The 11,903-nt window shown below is 42.2% G+C and overlaps 1 protein-coding gene across 11 annotated transcripts in view; it reads left to right on the top strand.

The window, feature by feature from the left end:
- The window catches only part of Mfap3 (microfibril associated protein 3), a 127,571-nt gene that overhangs the window by 41,698 nt on the left and 73,970 nt on the right, over positions 1-11,903 (top strand). The gene's annotated exons all lie outside the window — the stretch shown is intronic.

The following is an 11,903-nucleotide window of genomic DNA, read 5'->3' on the forward strand; positions in this document are numbered from 1 at the left end:
TTTTTTTGGTACCGGGGATTGAACTTGGGTCCTTGTGCCTGCGAGGCAGGTGGCAGAACCACTGAACTAAATCCCTGGCCCCTTAAACATTATTTTTCATTCATTAACTATCTTCCTTTCCTTCCTGTGCACAGACGGTATCCCGCTTGAGTAGACAGCCCCTCCCTATCATTTCGTGAATCAGTCCCCCTATGGGAGTCTTCCTTGTAGACATAAGCATGGTAAAAATAGTGTCACTGTCGAAGTTATCTACTCTATCACCAGGTTTCCAGGCAACAATAAACTCAAGCAAGTGGTGTCCATGTTCCTCTTATGTGTAAAGCCTTTTAGATAAGAAGTTTCCACTACACATAACGCTGACCTTATCCTATTCCTTTATTAGAAGAAAAAAACAAAACACTTAGAGTTGTTTCTTCTGGTTCCTCCACTTATCTACTAGGTAACCTTAGATAACCCTTATTTTATTTTAAAAAGGAAAATATTTTTTCTCTGCTTATTAAAATAGTGTCTTTTGTGGAACAACTTAGAAAACAGAAACCTGTAATAATCTAGACAATTTCCCATCAAAAGTGTTTTTTCAGTCAAATTCTCTAATCTTTTTTTCTATGTAGATATTCTTCAATAGCTTGTGGCCATCATCTGGTTCTCATTGCCCTGTACGTACAGAGAACAGAAGCACTTCCTTTCTCCCGAGTATTAGGCACGTCCACAGGACTCACTTTGGTTAATGAAGGGTGCATTATATTTTTAAGAGCAAGTGTGCCATTCCCCATGTGCTTTTCCTCAGATACCTCTGGGCCTCAAAGTTTTGAGCTGAGATGGTGGCTACTCTATCAGACAGGATATCTGAGGAGCAGGGATTTAACTCCGTGGCACTGCACCTGCCTCACAAGCACAGGTCATAGTTCGATCCCCAGTACCAAAAAACAAAACAAAATAAGACGGAATACATGAGTGACTGTGACAGCAAATTCCACTGCCAACTTAAGGTAGGTATTTAGTATATGCAAGAAGCCAGCTATTGTTTTAAAAAATGGGGATCCAGTGAATATTTTAGTTTGCTAGAAATGCTGTAACCAAGTACCACAAATTGGATAGCTGCAGACCAGAAATTTGTGATTTCACACTTCTGGATCTTCCAAGTCCAAGATCAAAACGTCAGCAGAATTTCTTCCAAGAGCTGTGATGGAGAATCTGCCCCGTGCCTTTTGCCCAGCTTCTGATGATGTGCTGCTGATCTGCGGCATCCCTCATTCTGTAGAAGCAGTACCCCGGTCTCTGCTTTGCTCCTCACCTGGCACTTTCCCTGTTCGTGTGGATAGGAGCCCCCATTTCCCCATTTTATGTGGACACCAGTCATGTTGGACTAAAGCCCACGTTAATGATATCGTCTGCACCAATTACAGGTACAACGGCCCTATTCTCTGACAGGTCACATTCTGAGCTACTGTGCATTAGAACTGCAACATATGAATTTGAGGAAGACACAACTCAACCCCTAAGAGTGGCTGTTTCTTACCAGGGTGTATTTTAGCCTATACTGATCAATCTATGTATTATCCTTTTTATGCTACTTTTTGCATCCTATTTTTACTTTTTTTCATTAGTACATGTTTGCAGTACATAGTGATTACATTCATCAGAGGAGTTGGTATTGCACATAACACATATTTCCTTTTACTTCCTCTTCCCCTCCCCTATTTCCCCTTTCCACAGCCCTCCTTTTACTTTACAAGGTTAAATGACTTCTGTGGTGTTATGGTTCATACCTGAATGTGGTTTTGGGAGGTGTGAGTGGTCAGCAGAGGCCATCACTGGAGGCCTGACCTGGAAGGGTGCACCTTCCACCCCAGCTCTTCCCTTCTCTCTCCGCTTCCGGACTGCAGTACCATAAACACCTTCCTTCTTGTCGTGCCTTCCACTGTGCCATTGCTCCCTTGGAGCCACCTGACCATGGACTGAAACTGTGTACAGAATAAACCTCTTTAAGTTGTGGGTATCAGGTGCTATGTCCCAGCCATGGAAAAGGGATTAAGATGGAAGGAAGATTGGAATTGTTTTTCATAAATTTTTTACTTTTATTGATAATGTTTGCAGTACTTAAAGATTGTATTCATTGTGGGGAGTTGGCATATGTACATAACACACCTGAACTCTATGGCCAGTTCCTTCCCCGCTCCACAGTCCCCCCATCTCTTGGTCCTCTTCCCATTTGCAAAAGCTCTATCCCCCTGCTTTCTGTTATGTGTCTTTTATTTTGTTCTTTAATCTCTTTATATTTTGGGTTTCTCATATGAAAGAAATGTGTGATATTTAAGCTTGTGTATCTAGTTTATATCACTTGCTGTTATGGTCTCAAGGTACATCCATTTTCCTACAAATACCTCAAAGTTCTCCTTCTTTATAGCACAGTAGTACTCCATCTTGTATAAATACTGCATTTTCTTATCCATTCATCTGTTGATGGACATATAGGCAGCTTCCAAGATTTAGCTCTTATGATTTGTGCTGCTATAAGCATGTATATGCATGTATCATGGTAATATGATGATTTTAACTTTTCTGGGAAGATACCTAAAGAATAGCTGGGTTGAGTGGAATTTCTATTTTTAGTTTTTTAAGGAATCTCCATACTGATTTCCACAGTATGTCTCTAGTTTATCTTTCTTTGTGACTGAGTAATACTCGATTGTATACACACACACACACACACACACACACACACACACACATATCTTCTTTATCCAATCTCCAGTTGATAGGCACTTGGGCTGTTTCCAAGATTTAGCTATTTCAAACTGTGCTGCTATACACATAGGTGCATATATAATGCTATGGTATGATGCTTTAGTTCTTTTTGGAAGATATCAAAAATAGGAATAGGTGGGTACATTTTAGTTTTTTGAGGAATCTCCACACTGATTTCCACAGTGGTTGCACCAGACTACACTCCCACCAATAATGCAGAAGTGGCCTCCCCAGCATCTACTATTTGATTTCTTGGTGATAGCCATTCTTTCTGGGGTAAGATGGACTCTCGGTGTTGTTTTAACTTATAGTTCCCTGATGGCCAATGATGCTGAACATTTTTATGTATTTATTGGCTGTTTGTCTTCATTTCAGTGCCTGTTTGGGAAACTGGAATTCTAACCCAGATTTTCTGATTCTAAGGCTTGTGCTTTTAGTCCCTCTCTAGAGGTGGATACCTGACAGCCTGGGTGCTTCACAGTTCACCACAGCACCCCAACTCTCCTTGCTTCTATCGAGGTACTGCTGTTTTTAGGCTTGTCCCATTAGCTTTTCTGTACATGGCCCGATTTATTTGTTTGTGTTACCTGATTTCCTCTGATAGGCACTGCATTTGCAACCACACACTATGCTCTTGTTCCTCTCCTTCATTATTGAAAATGTACCTCATGCCCTTTTTTTTCTTTTATTAGCACATGTTTATAATTCTGCAGTTTACAGTCATCTTAGGGAGTACTTACATGTACAAGTTACAGCTTGTTTTTTTTTTAATGTCCTTCTCCTTTCCTCCCCCTTTCCTCTCCTCTTTTGGTTGCTTTATCACCTTTTTCATACATGTTGATATTATTTGCACATGTTATGGCATATGGTGTTTATATTGGTTGGAATCATTAGGATCTTGTTCGTGGCACAACTTTATTCCTCTCGCTTCCCCTTCCCCTCCCCGTCACCCCTCTCTATCCCTTTTTAATTCACCATTCAGCTCATTAAAGGTCCTAAAGTGACTGAGACAATCTAGTCAAGTGTGGTGTCTAATACCTATAATTCCAGCCCTCTGGGAGGCTGAGATGGGAAAATTGAAAGTTTAGTCCCAACCTGAAAAATTTAGTGAAACTAGGTCTCAAATTTTTAAAAAAAAAAAAAAAGAGGGGCACTGGGGATGTGTAGTGCAGTGCAAAGGCCCAGGGTTCAATTCCTAGTACCAGGTTGGGGAGGCAGGGGACAATCAAGGAGTTCTCACCTGAACCCCACTGGTTCTCTGACTCTCTGCTTACCCTTCCTTAGCACAGACCCATGATCTAGGCCATCGCCTGTCTTGTGCCTTATTTTCTGCCAAGCAAATTTTCTCGCCGAAGAAAAATCCAGGAATAAAAACATTTGATTGATCAAAGTACATGGGTTATCAGGAAATGGCATCTCCTCCTGTGTACTTGTTTTATAAAAGAATCTCCCATTACAAGGAAATCAACCAAATGGCAGCTTTTCCACATTCCGGATGCCTGAATTTCCCAGTGCGGAGAAAAGAAGAAACAGTGCTGTGAAATGCCCACTGGATCACAGGAGCTGCTCCATCGTTTACTACTTTGTCCCTCTTGCCGTCCTGTAGACCAAGCACGATGTCTTTCTTATCCCGCATCGAAGATCTTTGTGTTTGTGTGTGCTTCTTATTAATGTGATCACAGGGGGCAGATCTAAGATGCAATTCAAGTAAATGAGAGGTTCTCCCGACGCTATGCAGGTAGAGGCATTTCTCATCTGAGCCCTCATCTGTGCCTTTGAATTCATTAGCCTGACAGTACAAGGTCTCCAAAGAGTTACAGGGCCTAAGTATACACACCCTAGAGAGCCGAACTCTGCAGACTGGCACAGAGTCACCTTATTGCAACTCCAGTCAACAAGCCACACACATTGTGTTTACTCCAATTTTATCATTAATTTTCCTGGCTGCCTGACAGCCTCTGCCTCCCCAGATTAGATTTCTGGAATTAGACTGATCTTAATGCTGGAAGAGAACCACAGACTCATCTCCCTGCTTTCAGGCAGAGAACTTCATCCCCACTTTGCCACTTAAGGCAGCTGAAGCCATGCTATGAAAGATCCCTCTAAGCTGGTTAAGTGCTGGGGAGGCCAGCCTTCATTTGTAGCCTAACCGGAAAGACAGCTTCAGAGAGGAAAGAAACCTCTCAGGCTGCCTGCCATAGTGCTGCAGTATCCGTTGTGGGTCCAGAATTTGGATGGGTATTTTAAAATACAGCACTTACGCAGAAGGATTGCTATAATAAGCCATTAATGCTTTAGTGCAAATGAATTTGATCAAATTGACTTTGGCCACCTCACAGGGTCAGAAGGGACACAGAGAGATAAATTCCAGTGAAGGAAAGGGATTCAAAAGACAGCAAAGGCAGGAATAAAAAGGCCCCAGGACTCCAGGAACAGCAAATGGACATTGGACACCAGGTGGGGGAATGAAATGAAAACAGGCCGAGAGGCTATAAAGAGATGGAGCAGACAGCTCTTAGCTACCCAACAATCTTTGGAGGTTTTGAGCCAGTGTTAAAGTCATTTCTGAATATTCAAGGTGAGTGACCTTGAATGACCCCCACAAATCTCAGGCACCGTTGCAACTATTAAAAGGAGGTAATCATGGTTTACTTATCCAGAGGTAGAGGGATAAATCAAAAGATCCCTGGAGAACCTTTAATCCGGGAAGGTTCTATAAATCAAAGTCAGTGGAGATATCCTCTGGTTTAACTCTTCCCAGCCCTCACATGCTCTAGATCCAGACAGAGTCTCTTTCATTTTTTTTATGTCAGCCCCTGTGTGACTCACTGGGCAACTTTGAATGAGTCCTCAAATCCATTTGAGGCCTCATATTTCTCACCTACGAATAAATCATACAGCCTACCTCACTGCGGAAATGAGGGAAGTTCTCTTGGTAAGTTTTAACAAGACGATGTATGTGAATCCTTTAGTCCAGTGTGGGCCACAAAACAGATGCTTCATCGTAGTGATGTCCCTACCATGTATCACCGTATCGTCGTCATCATCCTGTGCCCACTGTGGGATCCCACATGGGATCCCGTGTCCCCATGGCACATGGGATGAGCTCTTGAATCAGACCGTCCTGGTTTCAATTGTGGGCTCTGACAGAGACCAGGTATCTAACCTCAGGCAAGTGACTGCATCTATGTTTCCTCATCTGTACCTGGGAATGATAAAAATGCCTGCCGCAGAGGTAAAAAATGAAGCAATGTGTGCAATTTGCCAAGCATGGTGGCTGGCACAGAGAAACAGCCGAATAAATGGGAGACAGGGATCCAAAAATCTCTTTTTCTTCCTCTGCTATGAAATGCAGTTGAATAAGGAGTATGAGGTCCAGCTCTGTGGATGATCAAGTAGATGCCAATACCTCACTTTCAACCAGGAAGACAAAGACCCACACAGCAAAGCCCAGTGCACCTTATGGAGGGGCTGATCTGCTTCAGTCTGGCTTCATCGGGTCTGCAATATAGAAAGCAATTTCCCCTGAAGTCACCCACTTCAGAGTGGGGCTGGAGAAGATAAAGAGCGGCTAAAGAGCCCTGAACAGTGGCTAATCCTCTAATTAGCACTTCAGAGAGAAGTGATAACTGGAATCCACTCTCTGTTCTAAGCTCCAGGGAACAAGGTCTGATCCAGGTTTTTCTGGAATCACGCAAGCGCCTGTTTGTGTCTTGCTCCTTCAGTGTTGCAGTCTTTCTCTCGCTCTTGTTATCTTCTGCTCTTCCTTTTTCCTTGGTGTATCTCCCTGTTCCCTTGTGTCTCTCAGAACCACCTCACCACTCATCTTTCCCTCATAACTGCTGTACCACGGCCTGGGGGTGTGGAATTATTCTTTCATCTATGAAACACTTACTGTAGAAAAATTAAGGTGGGCTCATTGTTTGGAGAGGGTACTGGAGATTAAATGAAAAGGCTTTGTACTAAGCTACATCCTCAGCCCTTTTGAGACAGGATCTGACTTAGTTATTTTTCTCTCATTGCTGAGACAAAATGCCCAACACCCAAAGTTGATAGGGAAAGGGTTATGTAGCTCAGGTTTTAGAGGTTTCAGTCCGTAATTGGCTGGCTCCAAGGCAGAGTGGCACATGGCAGAGGGGCATCACAGAGTAGAAACAGTTCATGGAACCCATATAGTAGCAAAAGCAACAAGGGAACCTTCACGGTGTCTTTCTGCCCCTTTTTACCTTATCCAGACTACAAGGATTAAGACAGTGCCAAACCAGTGTACTGGTTTAGTAATCACAGGCCCTCAATCCCAGCATCATATACTCTAGGTCCATCTACTTCTGAAAAAGCCCAATGACCACATGAGGCTTTGGTGGCATCTAGACCCAAACTATAACAGAGTCTCTCTGAATTTCTAAATTGCCCAAGCTGGGCTCAAATTTATGATCCTTTGACTCAGCCTCCCAGAGTGCTAAGATCACAAGTGTGTGGCAGGCCCCACACTAGGCTGGGCCCCTCATGCTCAAGGAAATGGACTGACAAACAACAGAATATACTTACAGACAGCTACAGTCTGCTTCAGTAAATGCCCTTCCTGAGTTATATATAGGGTAGGTATATACCAGAAGTGCCAAATTCTGAGTGGGAGTGGAGAAGCTGTTCCAGAGGAGCACATGTGTGACCTGAGACATGAGGTTAGGTCTTAGTTTTTAAAATAGTGTATTCATTCAGTCAACCATGTAGCTCTTGGTCTTCATGTAAACAACTGTGATTCAAATATGCATTTATCAAATAGGAACCAGCATTTCTAATCTAGCTGAGTTGTTGATATAAGTATAATCCTCATTTTTCCTCCTGTGTGTCAGTGACCCAGTAGGAGGGAAAGAACAGTCCCCTACTTTGGGTATGGGGAAGGAACTAAACCAGGGAAAGAACAAATAAGGCCCTTCATCTAGAATATCTATAGAACAAGAGCCCTGTGTGGGCTTTTCAATCCTAGTGATTAGGCCACGGTTTTGAAATAACCCAATGCCTCTGACTTCTATCCCTCTCCCAAGCCCAGAGATGACAAGTGAACCAGGCAAGGACTTGGGGAGCCAGGCCTTACCCTGCCCAACCATCGATCAGGCCACTGGGGATACATCGATGGTCAGAACAACTGGAGCCATTTCTGAGCGACAGCTTACAGAGCTGGCATGTTACACTTAAGCCACTTAGGTTGTGAAGGCTTTCCAGTCTGTCAAAATAATGCCACCCCCTGCTGTGTTTCTGGCATAATAACTGGCTGGAAAAAGGCAAATCCTGATTCAACTTCCATCTGACCACATGAATGTGAAGTGATTAAGGGGGAGGGTAGAGAGAAGGAGAGGAGATTTTCAGGGTTTTGTTTTGTGTTTAAATCCTTAACAATGCAGGACCTTTGGGTTCAGTTTTCTCTGATTTGATGTTATGCACTAGGAAATCTGGATCTAAAAGGCTTGTTTTATCCTATAGCACTAAAGACAAAGAAAACTCACTGTCAGAGTTAACCAGAAATTAAAGAGTAACCAGTTACTTCTACCAGGATAAGGATACTAAAAGCTTCATTCCATAGTGCAGTCCATGGATTTGTCCTGGCCCTGATGTGGAGTAGATGATTGATAATATGTGTTGAATTGTCCTGCACACATGGGTCTGCAGGTGTCACTGTTCTGTGACATGTTTAACTTTTTCAGGAAGACACCTGATGGGGAAACACCTGGATCCAGTGGGACTTCCAATTTTAGTTCTGTGAGATATCTTCATACTGATTTCCATAGTGATTGTACTCGTTTGCATTTCTCCCAACAATGTAAAAGGCTTCCTTTTTCCCTACAGCCTCATCAGCGTTTAATAATATTTGATTCCTTGATGATGGCATTCTTTCTGAATAAGAATATAATAACACCATGTCTACCTTACCATCCTTTTCCCACAGCATACAGGTTTCTTCCCATTAGTCTATTCCTGGTAGTGTTGTCATACATCCACCTCCCCACCTTTCTTTCTTGTGTGCTTGCGTGCGTGCGTGTGTGTGTGTGTGTCTGGGAATTGAACCCAGGGCCTTCACACTGAGGTATATCCCCATTCCATTTTTTATTTTATTTTGAGATAAATTTACTCAATTTCCAATGATGAATGTAACTGTATTGTATACCTAAAATGTACCAATAAATTAAATAAAGATAAAAAAATAAATTGCCCATGCTGGGCTTAAATATGCAGTCCTCCTGCCTTAGCCTCCCAGAGTGCTAGGATTGCAGGCCTGGCCCATTCTTCGCATTTCTGAGGGAGCACTTCACCTTTGAATAAAATCCCATCTTGCAAATAAATCCATTCGTTCTTTCATTCATTCATCGGTCTTATGTTGAATCCATGTTCAATCACTGACAGAAATGTGAATATAAATATATGGGAGAGATCCTGGAAGAGATCACAGTCTAGAAGGAAGCAGGGACATGGATGTCTAAGATTGAGAGTGCAATCCTGGAAGAAATGGGTACAGACTGATAGAGAAAAGAAAGAGCAAATTCTCATGAGAATCTCATCAAAAAGCCCAAAGAAATGAAAGGTTATCAGGCTGTTAGGACTTGAGAGTGTGGGCCAGTGAAAGAACAAGAAGAGTAGAGTTGGGTACATATAGTGCAGTGAGCAGCATTGTCCAAAAGTGACCTCAGGACTCCTTCTGCATCGCCTGGAAACAAGCTAGCTAGGACCAAGACCCCCATCCCTTTCTTCTAACCAGAAAGGCTGCACCAGACTCAGCTTTTCACAGGACTGATGGCTTCCTTCACCTGGTAGGGAGAAGCCTCACTTTCTTGGTACCCTGAGATTAACTGTGGAACAGCTGTCTCCAGAATATTCCTATAATTGGTTGATACCACAAGCTGGACTAACAGCATCAAGTAGCCTATATGTTCTACCCTCTGCCAAGACTGTTCTCTCACCTTTGCTCTATAAACGGTAGAACAGGGGCCAGTGAGTCCCTGCGGGAAATTAGAGCCTTACCTTGGGCCAACCAGTGCCTTCTTTCTGTGGGACGTGGAAAGCACCAGCTTTGTAAGCTTTCTCTTTCGTCAGTAAAGTCTATCCTTAACCCACATACATTTCAATCCAAACCTTGATGCTCAATAGGCAGAAATGCAGAGGGGCTCCAGATCACAGGATGTAGACTTGGAAGCCATTCAAAAGCAGTCAGCAAGGGAATTCCAGAGTTTGAGCCAGGTGTACACTGCAGGAAATGAGGTTATTAGTGAAGGACACAGGACCGTGTACTCTGGGAATCACGAGAAGTGGGCCAGAGTTGACTCTGCTAATGCTATTCAGAGCTTTGGCCTTTCCTTAGATCCTTCCAGCCCCTGAGCCTTCCATTATGCCCTTTTTGGATGCGTTAGGTTAATTCGGGTGGGCAGCTTGCAAAGAAGCTGTAGTCATTGTTGGATGCTGAAGCTAGTTGAATGAATGCTATCCCAAGGACTGGTAACACCCAAGCCTTTGCCTTCTAATCATACCATGCTGTGCATTCTCCTCACAGTAGGCCATGTCACTAGTAGAGATACTGAAACTTGAGATCCAGATAGCAGGGCCACTGGCTTAAAGCTGTGACCTCAGACTGCTATTGGAAATATTGAATTGGAGATGTGTCAGAATCAGGGATGGCTTTTTGTCTTCCCAAATACAACCTTCCTCTGAAGCTTGATAAAGAAATCACAGTTCTGTGAGCACTGAGTGTGTTTCTTGTTTTGTTTGAAGATTTTTTTTTTTTTAGTTTTAATTGAGTTTCTGGGTACATTCTACGTATACAGTACAGTTACATTCATTACTGGGATCTTGTACCTTTACATGACAGGTCTTGATTCTCATTTTTTCCCCTTGTCCCTGCCCTCCCTTCACCCCTCCTCCTCTCCCCCTTTACAAACACTTCATTTCCATTTTTTCATTTTCTCATTTTTTTTCTTTTCCCTTATTACCTTTCCCTACCCTTCCCACATTCCCTGCACCTTTAGCCCTTTTCTTCCTGTTTCACATTGTCAATTATCTCATGAGGATCCTATGTACTATTATAGTTTTTCACACCAGAGAAACTATTCGGTATTTAAACATGTGTGACTTATTTCACTTAGGAGTATATCGTCAATATATACCCATTTTCCTATGAATGAATCTAATTTCCTATTCTTTATGGCTGAGTAGTATTCCATTTTATAGAAAAACCACATCTTCTTTATCCAATCTCCAACTGCTGGGCAAATGGGCTGTTTCCAAGTTTTATCCGTTACAAACTGTGCCACTATAAACATAGGTGTGCATATATCACTGTGATATGATTCTTTTAATTCTTTTGGAAAGATACCCAGCAGAGGGATGGCTGGGTCAAATGGAACCTCTAATCCTAGTTCTCTGAGGTATCTCCATATTGATTTCCATAGTGGTTGCACCAGTCTGCACTCCCACCAACAATGGAGAAGGGTTCCTTTCTCCCCACAACCCCGCCAACATTTGTTATTCAGTGATTTCTTTTTTTTCCCCCTTTTTATTGAGTTTATTGGTACAGTCTAGGTATACAATACAGTTACATTCATCATTGGGATTTTGTACCTTTACATAATAGGTCTTGATTCTCGTTTTTCCCCTTGTCCCTGCCCTCCCTTCACCCCCTCCTCCCCTCCCCATTAATGAACACTTTATTTCCATTTTTTTCACTTTCTCATATTTTTTTCCTCTCCCTTATTACCTTTCCCCCACCCTTCCCACTTTCCCTATACCTTTAGCCCTTTACTTCCTATTTCACATTATTAATTATCTCATTAGGATCCTGTGTACTATTATAGTTTTTCCCACCAAAGAAACTATTCGGTATGTCGGTTAAAGAAATCTCTGTATGAACATTAAAAATAGGGAATCCTAAAATAAAACTAAAAAGGAAAGTAAAAGAGAAAAGGCAATGATGTAACATTAAAATAATCCTTAATTCTAGAGATGAAAATGGTCCCTGAACATATTTAAATTGCTTCTCGCTCTTATAGTCTTATCTTATTCTTTTTTTCATTATTTAGAGAATACTTTATTCGTTTCTGTAATCAAACCCACATAGATATGACCTTACATATTTAGTACAGTGTGTTACCCCTGTACACATGGAAAAAAAA

The sequence above is a fragment of the Fukomys damarensis genome, unplaced genomic scaffold (genome assembly GCF_012274545.1).
Source record: "Fukomys damarensis isolate Sample0158 unplaced genomic scaffold, DMR_v1.0_HiC HiC_scaffold_9, whole genome shotgun sequence".
NCBI lineage: Eukaryota > Metazoa > Chordata > Mammalia > Rodentia > Bathyergidae > Fukomys > Fukomys damarensis.